The sequence below is a fragment of the Pristiophorus japonicus genome, chromosome 1, assembly GCF_044704955.1.
Source record: "Pristiophorus japonicus isolate sPriJap1 chromosome 1, sPriJap1.hap1, whole genome shotgun sequence".
Lineage (NCBI taxonomy): Eukaryota > Metazoa > Chordata > Chondrichthyes > Pristiophoridae > Pristiophorus > Pristiophorus japonicus.
In genome coordinates, this window is record NC_091977.1 from 29,997,882 (window position 1) to 30,025,869 (window position 27,988).

Sequence of the window (27,988 nt, forward strand, 5' to 3'; positions counted from 1 at the left end):
TCAGGGGAATTCATAATGGGGAACAAGGAAATGGCAGACCAATTGAACAAATACTTTGATTCTGTCTTCACTAAAGAAGGCATGAATAACCACCCCCCCCACCCCCCCCCCCCCCGAAAATACTAGGGGACCGAGGGTCTAGCGAGAAGTGGAAACTGAGGGAAATCGTTATTAGTCAGGAAATGGTGTTAGGGAAATTGAAGGGACTGAAGGCCGATAAATCCCAGGGGTCTGATAGTCTGCATCCCAGAGTACTGAAGGAAGTGGCCCTAGATGTATTGGTGGTCATTTTCCAGCATTCCATGGACTCTGGTTCAGTTCCTATGGATTGGAGGGTAGCTAATGTAACCCCACTTTTTCAAAAAGGAGGGAGAGTGAAAACAGGGAATTATAGACCGGTTAGCCTGGCATTGGTGGTGGGGAAAATGTTGGAATCAATTATTAAGATGTAATAGCAGTGCATTTGGAAAGCAGTGACAGGATTGGTCCAAGTCAGCATGGATTTATGAAAGGGAAATCATGCTTGACAAATCTTCTAGAGTTTTTTGAGGATGTAACTACTGGAGTGGACAAGGGAGAAGCAGTGAATGTGGTGTATTTGGACTTTCAAAAGGCTTTGACAAGGTCCCACACAAAAGATTAGTGTGTAAATTTAAGGCACATGGTATTTGGGGTAATATATTGACGTGGATAGAGAACTAGTTGGCAGACAGGAAGCAAAGAATGGGAATAAATGGAACCTTTTCAGAATGGCAAGCAGTGACTAGTGGAGTGCCGCAGGGTTCAGTGCTGGGACCCCAGCTATTTACAATATACATTAATGATTTAGACGAAGGAATTGAATGTAATATCTCCAAATTTGCAGATGACACTAAGCTGGGTGGCAGTCGGAGCTGCGAGGAGGATGCTAGGAGGCTGCAGGGTGACTTGGACAGGATAGGTAAATGGGCAAATGCATGGCAAATGCAGTATAATGTGGATAAGTGTGAGGTTATCCACTTTGGTGGCAAAAACAGGAAGGCAGAATATTATCTGAATGGTGGCAGATTAGTGAAAGGGGAGGTGCAACGAGACCTGTGTGTCATAGTGCATCAGTCATTGAAGGTAGGCATGCAGGTACAGCAGGCAGTAAAGAAAGCAAATGGCATGATGACCTTCATAGTGAGGGGATTTGAGTATAGGAGCAGGGCGGTCTTACTACAGTTGTACAGGGCCTTGGTGAGACCACAGCTTTAGTATTGTGTGCAGTTTCGGTCTCCTAATCTGAGGAAGGACATTCTTGCTATTGAGGGAGTGCAGCGAAGGTTCACCAGACTGATTCCCGGGATGGCAGGGCTGACATATGAGGAAAGACTGGATCGACTAGGCTTATATTTACTGGAAATTAGAAGAATGAGAGGGGATCTCATAGAAACAAATAACATTCTGACGGGATTGGACAGGTTAGATGCAGGAAGAATGTTCCCGATGTTGGCGAAGTCCAGAACCAGGGGTCACAGTCTAAGGATAAGGGGTAAGTCATTTTGGACTGAGATGAGGAGCAACTTCTTCACTCAGAGAATTGTGAACCTGTGGAATTCTCAACCACAGAAAGTTGTTGAGGCCAGTTCGTTAGATATATTCAAAAGGGAGTTAGATATGGCCCTTACGGCTAAAGGGATCAAGGGGTATGGAGAGAAAGCAGGAATGGGGTACTAAAGTTGCATGATCAGCCATGATCATATTGAATGGTGGTGCAGGCTTGAACATAAGAACATAAGAACATAAGAATTAGGAACAGGAGTAGGCCATCTAGCCCCTCGAGCCTGCTCCGCCATCCAATAAGATCACGGCTGATCTGGCCGTGGACTCAGCTCCACTTACCCGCCCTCTCCCCGTAACCCTTAATTCCCTTATTGGTTAAAAATCTATCTATCTGTGACTTGAACACATTCAATGAGCCAGCCTCAACTGCTTCCTTGGGCAGAGAATTCCACAGATTCACAACCCTCTGGGAGAAGAAATTCCTTCTCAACTCGGTTTTAAATTGGCTCCTCCGTATTTTGAAGAGCCGAATGGCCTACTCCTGCACCTACTTTCTATGTTTCTATGTTTCTATTCGCAAGTTTTCATTGCCACAGGCTCTTTCCAGTTCTTAACGGGGAGGATTATTGATGCTGCTGAACCTCATTTTAGTGTAGCACTTTGAGATGTTATGAGGATAAAAATGTTACTCATTTTTAGTAGCCACGGGACTCCAGAGACTAAACAATCTTTAACTGACTGAACTCAACAGTTGCACAATGTCAATCTGTTAAGGAAGCAATGAAACAGCATTAAGCTGATAGCTGCGACTCGTTACTCATGATCCCTTTAAGTAGCACCTCTGGAGCCGGTATCGACCTACTTGACGCCTCCTCTCCCAGTCGCTGTTGGGGCGAGGTGCTAAAAGAGGGGGCAACAATGATTTTTGCAGATTGGGCGCCCAGTGAGCGTCACGATCTGCCTGGCACTGAACTTCCCGGTGCTATCTCGCAGTGACGGTGCTACAGAGGGCCAGATTTGGTCTGTATCACTGGATTCATCTCGCCGCAGCGTTACTGCCTCAGCGCCCCAGTACCGCTCCTAATAGGCACTAAGTGGAGGCGCTAAGTTGCCAAGTTTTTCGCTTTTTATCTGCTTTCTGTTCATATATCACAACCAAGATAGTCTCCCCAACGTACACCTTGCCTCAGAGGTAGCACTGCACTGATCATACTGCCACTTACAGAGTGGCTGTGTTTGCAGAGGTTGTGCTTGGGGTGACAATTAGAGGGAAATTTTGGTAGATCAATTAAATTTCTCTTTCCAAGAAGTGAGCCTGTGCATGGACATCTTGCGAGAACATAAGAACATAAGAATGTAAGAAATAGGAGCAGGAGTAGGCCATTTACACTCTCGAACCTGCTCCATTCATTAAGATAATGGCTGATCTGATCATGGACTCAGCTCTACTTCCCTGCCCGCTCCCCATAATCCTTTATTCCTTTATCGCTCAAAAATCTGTCTATCTCCGCCTTAAGTATATTGAATGACCCGGCCTCCACAGCCCTCTGGGGCAGAGAATTCCACAGATTAACAACCCTCTGAGAGAAGAAATTCCTCCTCATCTCAGTTTTAAATGGGCCGGCCCTTATTCTGAGACTATGCCCCCGAGTTTTAGTTTTCCCTATGAGTGGAAATATCCTCTCAGCATCCACCTTGTCGCGCCCCCTCATTCCCGCTCATCTCCGGAATCAACCTAGTGATCCTTCTCTGAACAGCCTCCAATGCAAATATATCCTTCCTTAAATACGGAGACCAAAACTGTATGCAATACTCTAGGTGTGGCCTCACCAATACCCTGTACGAGGATCATCAAATAGCCAATGCTCAATGTCTAACCTCACACACCAAGAATTGACACCTGATTGAAAAACCAGTACAACTATCGCAGCAGAGGTTCACACCTTCAGAAGAGGAGGCAGGAAATCTGGAGTGGGCAGGCCAGACAGATCATTACACCTAGCTTTTGCCGACGGCCATTGGAATCTGTCTCAAGACATCACTCCAAATGGAAATTCATTGCGTAAAGTTATTCGATATATTTTAGCAGCATGATACAATGTCATGCAAGTGAAAGTATTTATTTTACTGTCTGTGTAGTCTTCACTTGATTTTAGGGCTGGATTTTCCTTTCAAAAACACTTGCTTTTGAATAAAATCTAGACTGACACTGCAGTGTGGCACTGAGAGAGTGCTGCACTGTCGGAGGTGCCGTCTTTTGGATGAAACGTTAAACCGAGGCCCGGTCTGCTCTCTCAGGTGGACATAAAAGATCCCACATCACTATTTCGAAGAAGAGCAGGGGAGTTACCCCCGCTGCCCTGGCCAATATCTAACCCACAATCAACATAACAAAACCAGATTATCTTCTCATTATCACATTAATGTATGTGGGGGCTTGCTGTATGCAAATTGACTGCCGCGTTTCCCACATTACAACAGTGACTACACTCCAAAAGTACTTCATTGGCTGTAAAATGCTTTGAGACATCTGGTAGTCATGAAAGGTGCTGTATAAATGTAAGGCTTTCTTCCTAAAAGTAGTAAAATCACCACCCCAATCGCTCACTGAAAATCCTCACTGAAATTATCCTGGCGAAAAATGACCAGCTAATGGTCTGACTGAAACCTGCCCTGCCATGTGTAAATGAGCACAAGTGGAGGTGGCCTATATCTCCATGCCATTTCCCCCAACTTCACCCCATACAAACTGCCACCATCATATAAGTGACAGGGCAACTCTATCCCTGAGCCATGGACTGCAGGGGTCATTTGAATCTAACCCACCCAACGGGAAGCTGACGGGATTGAAACAGCCGCCGATTTAACATCCCGCCCGATTTTGAATCCACTGTAATTTCAGAAACACGAAAAACTTGTTTTGGGTTGTAAACACTGACAGGAAGCATTGAAGAAATGACAATTGAGACCATGGCCATTGCTGCACTTTGACAATCCCCGTGAAGCTCAGACATACTATGTCCCTCCTTGCTCTGTCTTCACAGTTCTGATCTTGGCACCTTGCCTCCTGCTTCTCCATCTCTTACAGCCTCACCCGATCACCTGCCTATGAACAGGAAAGCTTCCTTCTTGCGCACATTCAAAGCTTGCAAGTTGAGTGTGCCTCCTCCAGTTGAAGGTCTTTGGCACCGGTGAAATGCTTTCTTTTCTTTTGGAAAGAGAAAGCACAGTTTTCGAGGAATCTGATGACCACTCACACTTCTTTTCACCTCGGTGTCTACCTCCATCCCATGAATGCATGCTTGCTGGTGCTGGCTCCCTTTAAACATCTCCCCTTCCAGAGCAGCACTACTGTCTCATGGCAGGCAATGTGGGTTCAGAAAGTGCCATAGGGTTAACAAAATGCAGAATCATCAAGCTTTCCTTGTATATCGCAGGTTTCCCTTCACCCAGTTAATGACACAGTGCGGGTAGGGTCATGCCTATGCAAATATTCTAGGGGAGAAATTCATTATCTGCCCAGTTGGGCAGTAACTTTTGAAAGCCGAGAAACTTAGTGCCACATGCTAATGCTTTCCCGCTCTCAAAAAATTGGCATTTGTGCTCCAGGAAGGAAATGGATCGCTAAATCAAGCTAAAGGACGCGGGCGGGGCAGAAATCTCAGCAGTGCTATGCACTGGGCCGTGCAACACTGTCGCGTACAAAGGGCCCTTCCCTCCCTTAAAGGGACGGGCCTTCGCTGCAGGTTCTGCAATTTGAAACAGACCTACCTGGACCACCAAGGGAGCGGGGAACCCGTACAATCAAGTAGAGTGGGCGAAAAGGGAGGCACAAATGCACCCGGTATCCAGCCTTCTTTGCCCGGGCCACAATACCTGCATTTACTTTGGTGAACCTTTGTTAGGTCACTACAATTCCTCCTGCATTGGGTTGCAGTTTGTGGGGTGATGGAGGTCAGGCTCACTGCCCCATGCCACCTCCCTTCACCACCCTCTTACAAGGCTTCCCAAGAATTGGTGTTCTGGACCTTATTTCTGCAAGGAGGACATCCATTAAGGCATCAGCAAATTTGGAAACTTTTCCTGTGCTGACTTCCACAGTGCTGCTTCTTCCTCGCCCACGGGTTCACTGTTCTGCTGCACCCTGCCAACAAAATATGCGGCCCTTTAATCCGCTGCGGCATTTGAATATCCCTCCCAGTGATGATAAACCAATAGGCAGCTTTACCGCTGTCACCCCACCTTGCATCATTAATGAACCCTTGTTAGGATGCTTGAGCATGTTAACCATGGACTCACATGGGCAGGCAGAAATCCCATCTTCATGCTAACCTGCTAACGTGAGGGGCATCCAGTCATAGCTACCTCATTACAAAAAGGCAGAGTGAAAGAGACTCAAGTCCCAACTATTGCACCATTAATTATTCAACATAGAATTTATTCGGAACATTTGAATGCATGGGATAAATGAAGATACATCAAAAAAGAGGGCTAGTCATCCCACAGTACCTGCGTGGGTGTTGGCTTGTCAGGCATCTACTCTAATATAATTCTCTGCATCTTCATTGTAAGTCTTTTATATTCTTCTTGTTCAAATAATTAACCAATTCTCTTTGAAAATGCCCATGTCTCTGTCTCAGTAGACCATATTCTTATAATCTGCTGTGTGAGGAAGAAATACCCTTGAACTTCCCTTATCAGTCTTTTAGTGAGTCTATGCATCCTTGTTGAAACTAATGAAAACCACTTTTTCACTACCTAGTGAAAATCTTTCATAATGTCAAAAATCAGACATCTCTTAATCTTGTGTGTTCCAATTTGCTCTTCATAAAAGTAATCCCTCAGTTCTGATACATTCTTGTCAATCTTTACTGTGAACATCCCATGGCAACTTTCTCACAATGGGAAATGCAGAATAGCAGACATACTCTTGCTTTAGTCTAACCAATGCCTTATACTGCTCAGTAGGGCTATATTATTGGAAGATGAGACCAATCAACATCCACCTGTTTTGATGGACTTAAAGGTTCCCATGGCAATATTCAAAGATGAACAAGGGCGTTTTAAAAAAATCATTAATGGGATGTAGATGTTGCTGGCAAGCCCAGCATTTATTGCCCATCCCTAATTGACCTTGAGAAGGTGGTGGTGAGCCGCCTTGCAGAACTGCAGTCCGTGTGGTGAAGGTGCTCCCACAGTGCTGTTAGGGAGGGAGTTCCAGGATTTTGACCCAGGAACGATGAAGGAACGGCGGTATATTTCCAAGTCAGCATGGTGGCTAACTTATAAGTGGTGGTGTTCCCATATGTTGTGTTCATACTCTATTTATTTGTTCCGCTCACCGGACGGGCATTAGGACCCTGCGGGATCTATTCACAGTTGCAGTACTCATGCTAGTTCATGCTGGCTTGGGAATCCATTTTAGGTTGTATAAAAGCACAGTTAAGTTAAGTTACATTACTCCTGGCTCAGTTTGTTAGTTATTTACGCATACACAACATAATTTGGTGATGAGAATGATTCCAATGAACCTCCCTTCCTTCCCGCCCCCCCTTCCCTGTTCCACCCCCCACCTTTCCTCTCCACACCCAAGGACCCTCCAATTCCATGGCCAAAATGGATAAAACGTTTTTCTACCTACATCACGGCGAGTGGTTTAGACGCTGACAATGTAACACTAGCTCGCCGCCATGCAATACTTATCCACTGCCTCAGCACCGAAGGCTAACACATCTTTGGCCAAATCGAACACACGGAGTCCTACGACAAAGTGGTAAGCACCCTTGAGAACTATTTTGGGCCAAAGAAAAGTATCGTGATAGAGAGGTACCAATTTTGTAAAAGGGGGCAAGGGAACGGTGAACCAATCAAACAGTACATCATTTCATGAACTGAACTGGCCGCTACGTGTAACATTGGAGCACTCACAGAGGAAATGATCAGGGATCAAATTATTGAGAAAACAACGATCCCCTGCATTCGGGAACACTTGCTAATGGAGGATGAAAAATTGACATTAGACAAAGCAACTAATTTGGCCATCCAAATCAAATCAGTGCTTTCCCATTAAAAAGCGATCAGATCCCCCGCTCCCCCTGTGCAGCAGACTGCAGCTACAGCCCATGTGCAAGGCGTTCGTCCAAAGCGGAAATCACAGCAGAGACTTAGGACTAATAATAAGCCCCCCACTCCGGATCGCGGGCCTAACTTCCACTGCTTTAACTGTGGGGACAAATCACACTCAGCAAAGAGTCCTAACTGCCCTGCACATGGGAAGAAATGCTCTGCATGTGGTAAAATGAACCATTTTGATAGTGTTTGTCGCTCATCGCAGCATATTCGACATGTGGACAACCCTGATAGTGGATAGTGATGAACCCAGTATGGTTTACACAATTAGTGACATTTCGCACATCAGTTCAGGCAAATTCAAGGACTATGAGGTAAGCATTGACGGCATGCCCTGCTGCCTCCTCATTGACCTTGGAGCCAAAGTCTTCATATTGAGCGAGGCTGTGTACAAAACCCACTTCACGCACTGTCAACTGCAGCCCACAACTTCCACTCTACATGCGTACTCCGACTCCAAAATTGAGGTACTTGGAGTCATATCAGTCCCAATATACTACAAGGATATAACATTGGAGAACTTTTCCTTTTATGTCACGAAGGAATGAAGCCACATGAGTGTTGACCTTTTCGATAAGCTTGGGCTCAAAGTTTACGACCCAACCGGCACACCTGTGTACACGGTAGACTTTGACAAGTAGTATCCCTCAATCTTCACAGGGTTTGGAGCGACAACAAAATTCTGCCATCATCCCCGCGTTGACCCTACTGCCAAACTGGTTATGCAGCAACTTCGCCGTCTCACATTCGTGGTTCGCGACCAAGTATCCGCAGAATTAACGCGACTCGAATCTCAGGGAATCATTGAGAGCATCGACTTCTCAACCTGGATCTCGAACTTAGACATTGCTTGCCGTAAAAATGGGGAGATCCGCCTATGAATCGACCTGAAAGAGGTCAACAAGGCCATCATCCCCGACAAGTATCCTCTTCCTACCATCAACGAACTGTCTTCAGAATTCCACAGCTCAATAGTTTTTATGAAACTCAACATGCGCTGCAATTACCTGCAAATACTGCTAGCAGAGGACAGCAAACTGTTCATGGCATTCACGACACATGAGAGTCTGTATCAGTATCAATGCATGCCCTATGGACTATTTTCCGCAGTGCATTTCAGAAGATTGTCACTCCTATGCTAGCAGACATAGAGGGAGCCCACAATTTACTTGACGATATCATCGTCCATGGACGGACAATGGAAGAACATGTCCAGTGACTTCACGCAGTTATGGCTAGACTTGCTACACATAACATTACACGTAATGTCGATAAGTATACATTTGCTGCTGGAGAAATAAACTTTCTGGGCTACAGAGTCACAGCACAAGGTGTCAAGCCGACACTTGACAACATTGGCGCGATCCAGCAAATGCAGGAGGCTACCAACGTCAAAGAACTTTCATCATTCCTCGGCACTTGCAACTTCTATCTGAAGTTTGTCCTGCACTACGCGCACATTGCCGAACCACTTCACAAGTTTCTGTGCAAGGACGTCCCTTGGGAATGGACAGATTCCCAGGCTCAGGCATTCACCACGCTTAAGGAGAAAATCACATCCCCTCCTATCCTCGCGCACTTTGATCCAAATGCCACTACGTACGTCACCACGGATGCATCAGGCAGCGCCTCGGGTGGTGTGCTCTTGCAATGGATTGATGGCCTGGAATGCCCAGTCGCCTTTGCCTCTCGCATGCTCTCGTCTGCAGAATGTAAATACTTGACAGGGGAACGCGAAGCACTTGCTTGTATCTACGCATGTGAACACTGGCACATCTACCTCTATGTCTGGAAACTTACCCTCCGTACGGATCACCAAGCGCTAACTACACTATTTGCTACAACAGATCACTACGAATCAGCCGATGATCAGATCACCTTCATCAGTATAACTTTGATGTACAGTACATCGCTGGCCGTCCCAATAACGTAGCTGACATGCTCAGCCGCTCAACTCTTGCTTCGGACTCAGCTGCTGACTTGTTCACAAATGACGACACATATGTCACGTCGATCATCACTCAGTCCATCAGAAACCTTGTCTCCTGCGATGAACTCAAAATCGAATCACAGAGTGATACTGTGCTCCAGCACGTGTGCTACTTCCTCCAGACTGAGTGGCCTAAGCAAATTCTGGAAGAGCTGAAAACCTTCCACAGACTTCGTGATGAATTTTCTGTTTGGAACAATGACTGCCTAGTTCGGGGTGATAGAGCAGTAATTCCCAAGTCGCTTCAATAGCATGTTCTCTCATTGGCACACGATGGACACCCTGGCATTGTCCGCATGAAGCAGAGATGTCGCGATTCAGTTTGGTGGCTTGGGATTGACACTCACATCGAGGAGTTTGTCTCACACTGCGAAGCATGCAGTCTGAGCAAAAAGGCCACAACCATCTGACCAGCACCAATGAAGCGCATTCCATGGCCACTGAGACCATGGCAACAACTTCCATTGGATATCTTCGGTCCAGTTGAAGCAGCTCCACAGCACCAGCGTTTCCTTGTTGTAGTACATGACCTGCATTCCAAATGGCCAGAAATTGCTACAACAAGTTCAGTGACCTCATCAACGATCGTCACTATTCTGCAACGTATGTTCACGAGGTTGTGCCTGTCAGAGGTCATAATCACTGACAATGGACCACAATTTGTGTCTGACCAGATCGCGGATTTTCTCATTCATCATGCTATTGGGCATCACCTTACTGCTCGGTACAATCCTCAAAGCAGCAGAGGTGTTGAGCGTTTTAACCGTGTCATCAAAGAGGGATTGAAAGCCAACCTCGCAGTAGGCCGAACATTCGACGAAGCGGTTCAGACCATTCTCCGCATGTACCGTTCGACAAAACGCTCGCTGAGCTCATGATTGGGCGGAATCGGCTACTGGACATTCTCAAATCCCCAGCCAAACCTAACGTGAGGATAACTACACTCGCATCCCAGATTTTGGAATGCCAACAAGATAGGATAGAGGCACCGTTCTGTTTCCCAACCAAAACCTCGATCAAACACCTCAAGTTGCACGCCGGTCTCAGTGTATCAGAACATGGCCTGGCTATCTCAAGGACTTTGTCGGTACATAGACCGTGGTTTTAAAAAAGGGGGGAAATATGTTGTGTTCATACTCTATTTATTTGTTACAGATCACTGGACGAGCACTAGGACCCTGCGGGAGCTATTCACAGTTACTGTACTCATGCTGGTTCATGCCGGTTTGGGAATCCATTTTGGGTTGTATGAAAGCACAGTTAAGTTAAGTTACTTTAATCTTGGCTCAATTTGTCAGTTATTTACGCGTACACAACACCATGCACTTACTGCCCTTGTCCTTCTTGGTGATAGAGGTCACAGGGTTTGGGAGGTGGTTTTGAAGAAGCCTTGGTGAGTTGCTGCAGTAAATCTTGTAGATGGTACACACTGGTCCAGGAGGGAGTGAATGTTTAAGGTGGTGGATGGGCTGCCAATCAAACAGGCTGCTCTGTTCTGGATGGTGTTGAGCTTCTTGAATGTTTTTGGAGCTGCACTCATCCAGGCAAGTGGAGAGTATTCCATTGCACTCCTGACTTGTGCCTTGTAGATGGTGGCAAGGCTTTGGGGAGTCAGGAGGTGAGACACTCGCCGCAGAATACCCAGTCTCTGACCTGCTTTTGCAGCCGCTAGTCCAGTTAAGTTTTTGATCAATGGTGACCTCCAGGCTGTTGATGGTGGGGAATTCAGCGATGGCAATGCCATTGAATGTCAAGGCGAGGTGGTTATACTCTCTTTTTGGAAATGGTGATTGGGCTTGGGCTGATAAGTGGCAAGTAACATTCATGCCTGGCACTTGTGTGGCATGAATGTTATTTGCCACTTATCAGCCTAAGCCCTGGTGTCATCCAGGTCTTGCTGCATGCAGGCATAGATTGCTGAATTATGTGAATGGAACTGAACATTGTGCAATTATCAGCAAACATCCCCATTTCTGACATCATGTGGAGGGAAGGTAATTGATGGAGCAACGAAGATGTTTTGGTCTAGGACACTGCCCTGAGGAATCCCTGCAGTGATGTCCTGGGGCTGTGATGATTGACCTCCAAAACCACAACCATCTTCTTTTGTGCGAGGTATGACTCCAGCCAGTGAAGAGTTTTCCCCCTGATTCCCATTGACTTCAGTTTTACTCAGGCTCATTGGTGCCACACTCAGTCAAAAGCTGCCTTGATTTCAAGGGCAGTCACTCTCACTTTACCTCTGGAATTCAACTATTTCGTGCATGTTTGGACCAAGGAGGTAACGAGGTCTGGAGCTGAGTGGTCCTGGCAGAACTCAAACGGAGCATTGGTGAGCAAGTGCCACTTGATAGCACTGTCGACGACACCTTCCATCACTTTGCTGATGATTGAGAGTAGACGAATGGGGCGGTAATTGGTATCATCTGCAAATGTTGAGATTTAGTTACTTATTCCTAAGTCCAATCATTAATATAAATTTTGAATAACTGTCCCCGCATTGATCCTTGTGGAACACGACTTTCTACCTTCCTCCAATCTGAATAACTACTCTCTACTCTTTGCATTCTATTATTCAGCCAATTTTCTATCTCTGTATCAGAGGCAGAAAATGCCCCTTTCCCTCTATAAGGGACTTCGGTTAGATTCGAGCTACTGCCCCAGAATCTCCCTCCACCCCTGTAATGACAATCACTGCGATGGATGGCAGTAGAGGCAGGAAGCAGGGAAATTGATCAGGTTCCCAGGCCCCGCTTACTCTCTGCCATTTTTACTTAGAATTACATAGCAGTTACCGAACAGAAACAGACCATTCGGCCCAACTGATCTTTGCCTGCGTTTATGCTCCACACGAGCCTCCTCCCACTGCTCTTCATCTAAGTGATGCAAGTTTAATATAATTTCTCTGCTTTTCTGTGCTGGGGAGCAAAGGTTGCCCAATCAAGTTATTTTCTAGCGGCAAGAGAGGGAGATTTACTGCAGTGATTTTGGGTGGTATAGTGGAGATAATCCAGCCCTGGTGCTCCATTTGTAGCTCTTGTGTAGAATTTACCAATATTTCACAAAGATTCCTTGTACCTTTCCCCTGCAGAGGAGAAGAATCCCTTTTTGGACTTTTAAAATGGAAGGAAAAACTTCGGGACACAAATGAGTTTAAGGGGCAGACGAGGCCTGCAGGGGATAAAAGGGGATGCATTCATGGAGACCCCACCCCCCCACAGTGTTTGGACTCATAGGAAAGGGAATTTCATTTGGAACTCGATGAACATTTTGGTATCCTAGGAAAAACTCTGAGGAAGATACCTAAGAGCTTTACAAGATATCTAGAGGAACATGTTGGAACAGACTGCCAGAACAGAGGGTGGGACTTCACTCAGGAATTGGGTATTGGAGCTAATTTAATTTGTCTGGGAGAATGAGCCAATCGATAACTAACAAGAACTGTGAGACATAAAAATTCGCTCCCTAGTGACAATAAACGCATCAAGAGCTATCAGGCTAATCACCGGAGACCATTATTGGCATGCATGTGCAAATAGGCCTGTAGAAATCACGGGCCCAGCCAAACGGCCCAAGAGTTAAACCACTGCTTCAACAATGCCAACCGGTGATTTTCCACATTAACAAATCATAATCAAATTACTGCTGACGAGTCCGCCAAATTCTGACAAAGAAGAGAGCTTAAAACTAATGAGCAGCTCCCTTGAAACAAAGAGCTGGGCCAGATTTCATGGGAGATAAGGAAGCCTTTTTGGGGTATATCTATTCCCAGTTTTACAAGGGAAGAAAAGCAGCAGGAGGTGGGGAGTAAAGAAATGGAGTAGTGGAGAAAACTACAAGAAACCATCAAGCACGCCGACAGCAAGAGGCCCATGAAACAGAAGGTTGTCAGCAACAAAATTGACAACCCCGGCCACCACAACCAGCAAAACAACCAACCAAAACCAACTCAGCAAAAATCAAAGCATCGACATTTATTTCCACTCTACAATTTACTTCTGAACAACCAACGGGTGAGAAATTACCTAAAAGGACTAACTAAAACTATTCCTAATCAAAGGAAATGGGTACTTACCCCATATATCCAAAACGCGACTTACCGCATTAGCGGACACATCCCAACTGAAGACTACGCAGTCCGAAGTCCTCTCCTCCGTCCGGGGTACAGCTCGCCTAGAAGGCAAAGTGCAGCGAACTCCGAAACCGCGATTCACCGGCAACTGTCAAAAGGGGATTGGTGAGCATAGCCCCTGAACCCCCAGAGCTATAACTTAGTTAGTTAGGGGAATTGGGAGGGGGGAGGCTGGGATAACCTGTGTAAATGTATCTGCATTCTCCTCTTTACCCCATTTAGAGTTTAAGCTGTATTCTTTTTCCCACAGGCTGTATTTTGACAATTTATTCAATGTGTTGTACCCCTCAGTGTGTATTGATATCACTGTTCTGTATGTGTTATTAAAGGTGTGCCTTTTACTTCCTTTTAAACACAATAAAGCCATACCTGCTTCCTACCTTGAAACTGTCTGTCACAGTCCCTTCATAATTCCAGAGTCTAGAACCAAGGGTGTGGGAGCGATTCGAAACCGCTCATATAATGTCAGAAGGGAAAGCTGACCCCTAAACCTAACTGAGGTGCACTTACCTGGATGGTGTCCCAAGGAAACAGAACTATTATACCAAGCATTGCTATGAGACATGTTTAAAAATATTTACGAGTTAGACTTTGGTAACGTAGACAAAGCAGACTTATATACATTCTACGCCAAAACTGACAAGGGTACCGAGAGACACAGGAGGGGAACCTGGAATTACATTTTCACAGCATATAACACGGGATCCTCTGTGGTGAATAGTCTAGATGACATGGAACTACAACTACAAATAAATACTCTAAAAAACCAGCTATATAAAATCCTAAAAGAGGAAAACACAGTGGTGGGCTCGGACCTACATGAGGATCAGGCCATGACAGTTAATTTAAAAGAAATCATAGAAGAATTAGAAAGACACGCTAAAATGATAAATGCACTCATACGGGAGGACAGGAATGCTTCAGACCAGGCTGCACAGAACGAGGTGTGCGTGCTGTATGGGGAATGGTTGTTGGGCGAGAGTCGCAGCAACCTGGAGGATTTAAAGCAAGGTTTAGTCGCCTCCTGGATCAGCAACAAGCACCTCGCAGCCCTCCACCCGTTTAGTAATTCGCTGAGCCCGTGTCAACTCCGTCTAGCTTCGGAAGCCTACCCTGTCCCAGTGGACTGTGGTACGTTCCAATCACACTATTATGGGAATAGTAGTGAGGATGCCGGTCATGGGTGGGACAGCATGGTCCGCACCAATATACAGGGTGGAGAATATTGGGGTCATTCAAGGGGTTGCACACGTCCGTTACTCAGCGGGCCCCTCAGTGTGTATTGGTATCACTATTCTGTGTGTGTTATTAAAATTGTGCCTTTTACTTCTTTCATAATTCCAGAGTCTAGAACCAAGGGTGTGCGAGTGATTCGAAATCGCTCATATAAGGTCAGAAGGGAAAGCTGGTCCCCTGAAAACCACCCCTTACACTTGTCCAAGTGCCTCAGATGCTCCTGGTGTGAAATGCTTCAGCATCTCCGTCACTCTGTCATATTCAAGTGCTAGAGGGGCGTCCCTCTTCTCTAAGTGGTCCCATCCTGTCTTTGACTAAACTTTAACTTTATATGTGCTTGTGAACCTAAGAGTAGGAGTAGTAAGCAGTCACAATTGAAGCTTAATGACAGCTGTCTCAGCACCCATATATTTAGTAAGCATGATTAATGTTACACAGATATATCTGTCTGCTGTCAGCGAATTTAGATTCATTAAGACTTTTGCACCTCAAATTACTAATCATTGGGGGAGAAATTCGGTCATGCCTCTGTTGTCCTGGGCGGAATGGTAAATTTTGCACTGGCAAATGGATTGTGTCTGCCGCCGCAACATTCATCAGCTGGGCCCGGAGTTCGGAGCAGAGCGCTAAGAACATAAGAACCATAAGAAATAGGAGCAGGAGTAGGCCATACGACCCCTCGAGTCTGTTCAACCATTTAATAAGATCAAGGCTGATCCGATCATGGACTCAGGTCCATTTCACTGCTTGCTCTCCATAACCCCTTATTCTCTTATCGGTTAAGAAACTGTCTATTTCTGTCTTAAATTTATTCAATGACCCAGCTTCCACAGCTCTCTGAGGCAGCCATTCCACAGATCCACAACCCTCTGAGAGAAGAAATTGCTCCTCATCTCAGTTTTAAATGGGCGGCCCCTTATTCTAAGGTCTCTCCCATCAGTGGAAGCATCCTCTCTGCATCCACCTTGTCAAGTCCCCTCATAATCTTATACATTTCAAAAAGATCATCTCTCATTCTTCTGAATTCCAATGAGTAGAGGCATAACCTACTCAACCTTTCAAGTCAAAACCCTCATCTCTGGAATTAACTTAGTGAACATTCTTTGAACTGCCTCCAAAGCAAGTATATCTTTTCATAAATATGGAAACCAATACTGCACACAGTATTCCAGGTGTGGCCTTACCAATACCCTGAACAACTGTAGCAAGACTTCCCTGCTTTTATACTCCATCCCCTTTACAATAAAGGCCAAGATTCCATTAGCCTTCCTGATCACTTGTTGTACCTACATACTAACCTTTTCTGTTTCATGCACAAGTGCCCCCAGGTCCCACTTCACTGCAGCACTTTGCAATCTTTCTCCATTTAAATAATAATTTGCTCTTTGATTTTTTTCTGCCAAAGTGCATGACCTCACACTTTCCAACATTATTCTAGATCTGTCAAATTTTTGCCCACTCACTTGGCCTGTCTATGTCCTTTTGCAGATTTTTTGTGTTCTCCTCACACATTGCTTTTCCTCCCATGTTTGTATCGTCGGCAAACTTGGCAACGTTACACTCGGTCCCTTCCTCCAAGTCGTTAATATAGATTGTAAATAGTTGGGGTCCCAGCACTGAACCCTGTGGCACCACACTGGTTACAAATTACCAAACCAGGAATAAACCATTTATCCCGACTCTCTGTTCTCTGTTAGTTAGCCAATCCTCTCTCCATGCTAATATATTACCCCCAAACCCGTGAACTTTTATCTTGTGCAGTAACTTTTTATGTGGCACCTTGTCAAATGCCTTCTGGAAGTCCAAATACACCACATCCACTGGTTCCCCTTTATCCACCCTGTTCATTACATCCTCAAAAAATTCCAACAAATTTGTCAAACATGATTTCCCCTTCATAAATCCATGCTGACTGCCTGACCGAATTTTGCTTTTCCAAATGTTCTGCTACTGCTTCTTTAATAATAGACTCCAACATCTTCCCTACCACAGATGTTAGGCTAACTGGTCTATAGTTTCCTGCTTTTTGTCTGCCTCGTTTTTTACATTTGCAGTTTTTCAATCTGCTGGGACCTCCCCAGAATCCAGGGAATTTTGGTAAATTACAACCAACGCATCCACTATCCGTGCCGCTACTTCTCTAAAGACCCTAGGATGCAAGCCATCAGGTCCAAGGGAGGCATGGCACACCTTTTTTAGGGTGCTAGGGCAGCTGAGCAGGGGGAAATCCTGAGCTAAACAGTCGGCCTCGGAGCGCCATAAGAGAGGCCTTGGGAGAAAAAAACTCCCTGAAAATAATACGCCAATGCATAACTCAGGCCACCACAATATAGAAACATAGAAACATAGAAAATAGGTGCAGGAGTAGGCCCTTCGAGCCTGCACCGCCATTCAATGAGTTCATGGCTGAACATGCAACTTCAGTACCCCATTCCTGCTTTCTCGCCATACCCCTTGATCCCCCTAGTAGTAAGGACTACATCTAACTCCTTTTTGAAAATATTTAGTGAATTGGCCTCAACAATTCACTAATGTAAATCATTAATGTACACATGTGGTAGAGAATTCCACAGGTTCACCACTCACTGGGTGAAGAAGTTTCTCCTCATCTCGGTCCTAAATGGCTTCCCCCTTATCCTTAGACTGTGACCCCTGGTTCTGGACTTCCCCAACATTGGGAACATTCTTCCTGAATCTAACCTGTCTAAACCCGTCAGAATTTTAAACGTTTCTATGAGATCCCCTCTCATTTTTCTGAACTCCAGTGAATACAAGCCCAGTTGATCCAGTCTTTCTTGGTATGGCAGTCCCACCATCCCGGGAATCAGACTGGTGAACCTTTGCTGCACTCCCTCAATAGCAAGAATGTCCTTCCTCAAGTTAGGAGACCAAAACTGTACACAATACCCCAGGTGTGGCTTCACCAATGCCCTGTACAATTGCAGTAACACCTCCCTGCCCCTGTACTCAGACCCCCTCGCTATGAAGGCCAACATGCCATTTGCTTTCTTAACCGCCTGCTGTACCTGCATGCCAACCTTCAATGACTGATGTACCATGACACCCAGGTCTTGTTGCACCTCCCCTTTTCCTAATCTGTCACCATTCAGATAATAGTCTGTCTCTCTGTTTTTAACCACCAAAGAGAATAACCTCACATTTATCCACATTATACTTCATCTGCCATGCATTTGCCCACTCACCTAACCTATCCAAGTCACTCTGCAGCCCCATAGCATCCTTCTCGCAGCTCACACTGCCACCCAATTTAGTGTCATCTGCAAATTTGGAGATACTACATTTAATCCCCTCGTCTAAATCATTAATGTACAATGTGAACAGCTGGGGCCCCAGCACAGAACCCCACTAGTCACTGCCTGCCATTCTGAAAAGTACCCATTTACTCCTACTCTTTGCTTCCGGTCTGACAAACAGTTCTCAATCCACGTCGGCACACTACCCCCAATCCCATGTGCCTTAACTTTGCACATTAATCTCTTGTGTGGGACGTTGTTGAAAGCCTTCTGAAAGTCCAAATACACCACATCAACTGGTTCTCCCTTGTCCACTCTACTGGAAACATCCTCAAAAAATTCCAGAACATTTGTCAAGCATGATTTCCCTTTCACAAATCCATATAAATCGCAAAAAAAAACCAGTCACACTTATCTGAGGTCAACATTATTTACCTCACTGCGGCCGCTACAGCTTGGACCGCCAACTTCAACAGGCGGTCCCATCGAGGGGCTCCACAGAGCGCTACATGTCAGGTGGCAGCCAAACACCGGCTCAACACTTCCGGACGGTAATGCTCCGTGCCCCCATCGAAACCGGCACCAAATGTCCCGGCAGGATGTTGGGAACTGGCCGCATGCCCGGAAGTGCTTACCACCGCCATTGCCACACCTCCAGGGTGTTAACAGGGGAGGCAGGAGACCGTAAATCCAGTCCACTGTGCTTTATAAATGTTTTTGTAATTTATGCCTTATTTATAGTTAGCTTTAAAATGTATGGTTTATAGTTAGGTTTAAAATAGATGACATGCTGCACAACTTGGTCATTATGCAGGCCAGGCATTGCCAGTGGGGATTGCAGGCCCACCTCAGGAGGAGGAGGGCGATGAAGAGGAACCTGGCAAGGCCCCCATTGGATAGCCACCCCAGTCAAGGGGGAGGCAGAGTGGAGATGCTGCCGCACCAAGAGTCGCATGTCACCAGCTCATAATGGACCGGCTCTCCTAGACAGAGGAAAATGAGAAACAGAACTAAAACTGGACACGCTATGTACCCCCCCCCCATAAAGGCACATCTCCGGTGAACGTTGGAATAATACACAGGACGCCAATGGCAAAGGATGAATCATAAATTTTACTGCAACAAACTAACAAATACTCCCCCCGCCAAAATAAACCCATACAGAATACAACATTATGGTGCAGGGCATGGAGCCGCAATGATGTTCCTTAAATCAATAAAACTTTATTAACACCACAATTTTCGGCTGGGGCACAAAAACGTCATTGTGTAACGCCTGATTTTGTGCCCCTGATCATGGAACCTCATTTTTTTCCCGAATTCTTCAGACGAGAGTGCAAACGTTTTCCAGGCGGTATCAGTAGCCCCCCCGCCCCGTCGCTATTAACGCCCTGAAATCTCAAAAGCCGAAAATCCAGCCCTAAGACTCTCGAGAGCCTGAAATTGATCGACATACCGCCCACTACTGCCCACTTACCACCAGCTACCGCCCAAAAACGCAAGTTCGGTCAAAAAACACCAACGTACCGCCAACATATCGCTCGGCGGAATATTCATCATTGACATACGGCCGAGCAGTATGCACACCGTCCGCCATGCAGAACCGCACGCATACTGCCCAAAAAGTCCAATTTTCATGACATATCGCCGACATACCACTGGAGGTGCATACCGTCCTGGAAAGGGTGGTTTTACTCGATCTTAAGTGGGCAGGAATGGGCGGGAGTGCTCGGAGCCGCCATTTTGAAATCAGGAACAGTCAGCTAAAGCAGCACCTCTGTATTTCTGAGGTGAGCATGACTTTACACTGCGATTTGCAATGGAAAAATTATTTTTATTGGCACTGAGTATATTTTTAAGATAGAAGGCAGCTCAGTTATTTTATTTACATTGCAAAATCTTCTGGAGATTTAAAAAATGGGGCCTGTACAATCTCAGCCTGTATTGCTGACTACTTGTCTAATGCAGGAACCAGATGGGAGAAGGTTTATTGAGCAGAGTTATCAGGGTAATGGAGGAGGTCGCAGACTGATGATGAGGAGGAGGCCTTACCCCCCAAAGGATTTTCAGGGAGAAGCTCTCATACTTGGACCTGACGAATCGACAGTGCGTTCGAAGGATACACTTCCGAAAAGAGGTGATCAATGAGATTTGCCAGCTCATTAAGGCAGAACTGTCACCCAGTACCACCAACATTACTGCACTCTCTGGCGAGGTGAAGGTGACTGCGGCACTTTCCTTTTATGCATGTGGCTCTTTTCAGGCATCAGCTGGGGACATATATCCACGCGGGGGCGGGGCGGGGGGGTGGTTGCTCGTGCTTTTGGGGAGGGTTTAAACTAGCTTGGCGGGGGATGGGAACCTGAAAGTTGATTCAGTAGGCAGGGGAGAAAAGTGGAATATAGGTAGCAAAAATAAAGAAAGTGAGTTTGAAGGAGAGAGGAAACAAGCAGGAAAAAAGGGTGCAATAACAAATTTAAAGGCACTTTGTCTAAATGCATGTAGCATTTGTAACAAAAGAGATGAGTTGACAGCACAAATTGAGACAAATGGGTATGATCTGATAGCCATTACAGAGACGTGGTGCAAGGTGACCAGGACTGGGAATTAAATATTCACGGGTATTTAACAATCCAGAAGGACAGACAGAAAGGAAAAGGAGGTGGAGTAGCTCTATTTGTTACATATTGAATAAAGAGTCTGACCAGATACTGTGAGCTCAAAGTAAGGTGTGACCGCAGTCCTTTATTACAGGTTTCCAGAGTGCCTCTCCAGCCTGTGAGGCCTCCTTATGTCAAGGTGCTCCCAAGGGATTGTGGATTCCCTTGGGACTCCAGAGGATGAGTCCTCTGGTGGTTAAACAAGGTATTTACAGGTTTACATATATAACATGATTGATAAAAGATGGAATCACTGCAATAGTGAGAAACGATATATGCTCAAAGGATCAGGATGGTGAAACAATTTGGGTGGAGATATGGAACAGTAAGGGGAAAAGGTCACTGGTGTGCGTAGTATATAGGCCCCTTAACAGTAGCAACTCTGTTGGTTGGAGCATAAACCAGGAAATAGTAGGGACTTGTAAAAAGGGAACAGCAATAATCATGGATGATTTTAACCTCCATATTGATTGGACAAATCAAATTGGTCAGGGTAGCCTTGAGGAAGAGTTCATAGAGTGCATAAGGGACGGGTTCCTTGAGCAGTATGTAATGGAACCAACCAGGGGGCAGGCTATCTTAGATCTGGTCCTGTGTAATGAGACAGGTTTAATAAACAATCTCTTAGTAAAGGATCCCCTTGGAATGAGTGATCATAGCATGATTGAATTTCAAATTCAGATGGAGGGTGAGAAAGTTGGATCTCTAACCAGCGTACTAAGCTTAAATAAAGGAGACTATGAAAGTATGAGGGCAGAGTTGGCTAAAGTGGACTGGGAAAACAGATTGAAGTGTAGGATGGTTGATGAATAGCGGTGTACATTTAAAGAGATATTTCACAACTCTGAAGAAAAATATATTCCAGTAAGAAGGAAAGGGTGCAAGAGAAAAGAAAGCCAATCGTGGCTAACTAAAGAAGTAAAGGACGGTATCCGATTAAAAATAAGGGCATACAAAGTGGCCAAACTGAGTGGGAGGACAGAAGATTGGGAAGCTTTTAAAAGCCAGCAAAAATGACAAAAAAAATGATTAAGAAAGGGAAGATAGACTATGAAAGTAAATTAGAATAAAATATAAAAACAGATAATAAGAGTTTCTATAGGTATATAAAAAGAAAAAGAGTGGCTAAAGTAAATGTTGGTCCCTTAGAGGACGAGATTGGGGAATTAGTAATGAGGAACATGGAGATCGCAGAAATTCTAAACAAGTATTTTGTATCAGTTTTTACGGTAGAGGACACTAACCATATTCCAACAGTGGATAGTCAAGGGGCTATAGCAGGGGAGGAACTTAACATAATCAGAATCACTAAGGAGGCGGTGCTCAGTAAGATAATGGGACTAAAGGCAAATAAATCCTCTGGACCTGATGGCTTGCATTGTAGGGTCTTAAGAGAAGTAGTGGCAGGGATAGTGGACACATTGGTTGTAATTTACCAAAATTCCCTGGATTCTGGGGAGGTCCCAGCAGATTGGAAAACTGCAAATGTAATGGCCCTATTCAAAAAAAGGAGGCAGACAAAAAGCAGGAAACTATAGGCCAATTAGCCTAACATCTGTGGTTGGGAAAATGTTGGAGTCCATTATTAAAGAAGCAGTAACAAGACATTTGGAAAAGCATAATTTGGTAATTCGGTCAGGCAAAGTCAGCATGGATTTATGAAGGGGAAGTCATGTTTGACAAATTTGCTGGAATTCTTTGAGGATGTAATGAACAGGGTGGATAAAGGGGAACCAGTGGATGTAGTGTATTTGGACTTCCAGAAGACATTTGACAACATACAGCAGGACCTGAGGGCACTTGTGCATGCAACATAGAAGGATAGTATGCAGGTATAGCAAGTGATCAGGAAGGCCAAAGGAGTCTTGGCCTTTATTGCAAAGGGGATGGTGTATAAAGGCAGGGATGTCTTATTACAGCTATACAGGGTATTGGTGAGGCCACACGTGGAATACTGCGTGCAGTTTTGGTTTCCATATTTACGAAAGGATATACTTGCTTCACTAGGTTGATACTGGAAATGAGAGGTTTGACTTATGAGGAAAGGTTGAGTAGGTTGGGCCTCTACTCATTGGAATTCAGAAGAATGAGAAGTGATCTTATAGAAACGTATAAGATTATGAGGGGGCTTGACAAGGTGCATGCGGAGAGGATATTTCCACTGATGGGGGAGACTAGAACTCGAGGGTATGATTTTAGGATAAGAGGTTCCCATTTAGAACTAAGATGAGGAGAAATTTCTTCTCTCAGAGGGTTGTGAATCTGTGGAATCGCTGCCTCAGAGAGCTGTGGAAGCAGAGATATTGAATAAATTTAAGACAGAAATAGACAGTTGCTTAAACAATAAGGTGATAAGGGGTTATGGGGAGCGGGCAGGGAAGTGGAGCTGAGTCCATGATCAGATTAGCCATGATCTTATTGAATGGCGGAGCAGGCTCGAGGGGCCGTATGGCCTACTCCTGCTCCTATTTCGTATGTTCTTATGTTCTTATATGCTGTATTTCTCAGTACGCTACTCATCGCTGCATTTGACAGGTAACCAAAGCACTGGATGCACGCTGGATGGAAGTTATAAACTTCACAATGACCAGGGAGGCACAGAGTGAGAGGGCTTTGGGATTTGCACACATTGCTGGCTTCCCCAAGGTGCAGGGTGCTGTTGACTGTACCCATATTGCCCTGCGAGCACCATTACAGGAGGCGGAGATGTACCGAAACCTTAAGGGATTTCACTCCCTCAATGTGCAGCTCATCTGCGACCGTATGTTATGCATAATAGCAATGAATGCCTACTTTCCAGGGAGCATCCATGATGTGCACATCTTGTGTGAGAGCAGTGTGTCTGACCTGTTGAAGTCTGAGGCACAAGGTAAATGCTGGATGCTGGGGGACAAAGGGTACGGCCTCGCCACCTGGCTCTTGACCCCACTGTGGAACCCTCAGCCAGAAGCTGAGTAACGATATAGTAAGAGCCATAGAGCCACATGTAATATTATCGAAATACAATTGGAGTGCTGAAGCAGCGCTTTCAATGCTTGGACCACTTGGGAGGCAGGCTGCAATATCACCCTGAGCAGGTTCAGTTCACAATGGTGTGCTGCATGTTGCATAATTTAACAATCATGCGGGGACAGGAATTGTCACAGGAGGCTGCAGGACCACCTGAGGAGAGAGTGCAGGGGACAGAGGAGGAGGAAGAGGAAAATGAGTGGGGGGGGGGGGGGGCGGGGGTGAGGAGGAGCTTCCAGATGTACCCATGGCACCACCCCCTCACCCCCCCTCCCCACCCCCAACATCACAACGGAGGGCACGCGGAGCGTATGCCACTGCAAAATTGTTACGTCATAAATGATCATCATTACAGGCAGTCCCTTGGAATCAAGGAGGATTTGCTTCCACTCTTAACATGAGTTCTTAGATGGCTGAGAACCACAGACTCTGTTTCAGAGAATGCTTTGCTTGAATTTGGAGAGCTGCGTTTTGGGAACCAGATGAATGTTACCCCAAAAGTTTGACACTGTACAAGAGTGCTTAAATTCAATTCAAACGCTTATGTCGAAATGAAAAAAATAAACAACGATTTTAAAACTTTGTAAAAGTTATAGCTATAACTTTGAACAACTGTAACAACTTTACCAACTTTAATAACAACTTTAACAAAACTTTAACAAATTGAAATAAACTTTTGAAAATCAAACCAATTATTTAAAATAAACACTTGACTCCAAATGAGACCCTTTACTGTCCTCGACCTCGACCGCGTGTTAACCCTTTCTTACTCCCACCCTCCCCTTTCCTACTGCCCCTGAGCCCGGACCTCCCTGTGGTGGTACCAAGTCGGCATGCAGCACTGCACCCCGAGTGCTGTTGTTATCATTGGGGTTGAGACATTGCAGCCGCAATGAATGAGGCCTCAGGAGAAACTCGTGATCTGGAAGGCACACACATCAAAACACTGTGTTGATCCTCTTGTCAGTGCCTGAAAGCACAAATACATTGCTGTAACCTTGGGATAAATAACATAATCCATGTGACACTGAACCTACATTTACTTGGTACATGGCACATGGGGGGTACATACGTTCCACCTCTTACAACACCTTTCCCCGGTGCGTACCATGGTACTTATAGAGTACACAGGCTCTCCGATTTCATTCCATATTCTGTTGTACTCCTTTAGGGGGGGCTTTCCACAACCATCTTCGTTAGGTCAGAGTATCTCTCTGTAATATTCTCCAGCAGGGCAGGTAGCTCCGTCTCATCGAAGGCAGGTCCCCTCAACTTCCCGTCCTTCTCGATGTTCCTACATTTTGACTTCTTTTTAAGCATTCTATTATATTTATATTATTATATGATTTTTGATAAAGTATGTATTATTATTGTTGATATTGTATAATTATTATTTATTATTAATATTTTTTTATTCTGGAGTCTGTGATTAAACCAACTCATCCTTGAGTAGCTTGCTGCTCCTTTTCACTCTCTCTCCCTCGATTTCAACTCTCTGCGCATGCGTGGGTTACCCCTGACCCCCGAAAGCGCGGGTAAAAAGCTTCTACTGTGTCATGTTGGTCGACGTCAGATCCAGTTTAGTGAACAACTTTCCCCCGGCTAGCATTGCAAACAGCTAATCAGCCTTCAGTAATGGGTATTGATCCTGTTTCGAAACTCGATTGATCGTAACCTTGTAGTCTCCACAAATCCTGACAGTGCCATCATTCTTCAACACATGAACAATGAGGCTGGCCCATTCATTAAATTCTACCGGTGATATGACCCCTTCACACTGGAGTCTGTCCAGTTTGATTACGACCTTCTCCCTCATCATGTACGGAACTGCCCGAGCTTTATAACGGGTCTTGCATCCGAGTCCACGTGGATCGGCACCTTGGCTCCCGTGGAATTGCCGATGCCTGGTTCAAACAGCGAGGGGAACTTGCTCAGCACTTGAGCACATGGAGTATCCGACGACGATGACAAAGCTTTGATATCATTCCAATTCCATTTGATTTTTTCTAGCTAATTCCTGCCGAACAGCGTTGGACCATTGCCTGGAACAATCCATAATAGTAAATCATTCATTGACTACTGCACTGCCAATCACCGTTATGAATTCTTTAGTGTACGTACGCAAATTGGCATTGACTGAACTCAGTTTAGGCCTCACAGTCTTAGTATTCCACAGCTTGTCGAATGTTCTCTGGCTCATTATTGATTGACTCGCATCTGTGTCTAATTCCATCGGTACCAGCACACCGTTAAGTTTCACATTAATCATTATCAGTTGGCTCTTTGGTAGGAATGAATACAGTCCATACACTTCCTCCTCTGGTATCCCGGATTGCATATGCAGATCTGCGCTATACTGGTCATCATCCTCTACATGGTGTGTCACAGCACGCTTGCTCAGTTGCGGACACATGTGCTGGAGATGCCCCCCGTCTCGAACAGACTTTACAAATATACTGTTTAAACCGACACTGATGAGGCCAATGATTGTCCCCACAAAGCCAACATGGTGAAATCAAATTTATTCTCGTTGGCAGACTTTGAGCAGCCACAGGTTTCGCATACGCAGTTGAGCAGACCCTGCCATGTGCAGCTCTGCCAAATGATGATACAATCTTGTTTATAGTACTTGCCGAGTTCCGATTTTTCGATGATATCTGCTTTAAATTTTTGTCTGTCGTCATGCATGCCTGGGCAATCGTAATGGCCTTGCTCAAATCCAGTGTCTCCGCCACCAGTAGCTTACACAGGATCACCTTGTGGTTGATGCCAATTACAAACAAGTCCCGCAGCATGTTTCCCAATGCGTTTTCGAACTTACATAGTCCAGCTAGACGTCTTAGGTCGGCAATGAATTCTGACACATCCTGGCACTCAGAACGAACGTGCTTGTAGAATCGATATCGTGAGATGATGATGCCTTCTTCTGGTTTGAGATGGTCATGTACCAGAGCACACAATTTCTCATAGTCCTTGTCCATTGGATTTGTAGGCAAGAGAAGATTCTTTATGAGTCCATAGATTTTTGGACCGCAAACCGTGAGGAAGACCACCCTGTGCCTAACTGCATCAGTGGGTTCCTCCATTTTGTTTGCCACAAAGTACTGGTCCAGACGAGCTTCAAAATCTTCCCAGTCCTATCCCTCCATGAATCGCTCCAGAATTCCAATTGTGCTCATTTTTGCATGCGAAGGTTCTTAAGTTACCTCATCGCCAAATGTTATGTATGGAATAACTCGATAGACTGAATACTAAACTAACACAGGTACAAACCTGGCTCTGCTTTATTAGGGCCCAAAGTGATTACATTACATGATAGCTTTCCTTTTATACCTGGCCCGCACACACGTGCGTACAGCCTAATGACCTCTGTCAGTGGCGCCACCTGGCGGCTAGTAGCCCCAAGCATACATACATAATAATTACCAAGAGACATTACATATCAATGCTGTTCACAACCTCAGAAAGCTGTAACTGCTGCATTCCCTGCTTTATATGCCCTGCTTCTTGTGCATGCATAAACTGACATGACATCCTTAGTACATCATAATCACATTACAAGTATATTGCATTTTGCATTTTAATTGCAGGACATTAGATCAGTTACATACTTACATTTTTAATACTGTTCTTAATACAGTGCGACAAATTACAAATTACTCACGAGACGCATGGCTGGGTTCAGCCAGACCACAGGTGTTGGCCGAACGGCTTTCATGGCCAACCAGCGTGGCCACACACTCTTCAATCTTGCTCAAGGGCTGCAACTGAGCAATGATGCCACCCCCCCATCCACCTTTGCTCGGCATTATTTATAGATATCTTCTTCTGCAAATGAGAAAAGAGCATGGCATGGCATGGCATAAGCTACTGATCTAGGTAGTATCTTGACATCATGTAAGGGGTGGTCCCAGGGGTCAGGTTCACCTCTGACTTACTTGAGTGGTTCAAATTGCTTCAACTCCCTTGGGTCCTAGACTCTGGGTTTATTTGGGGTGTGTGATAAAGTGCAAAGGACAATTGGTTTGATGCAAAAGAACTTTGACTTTATTAC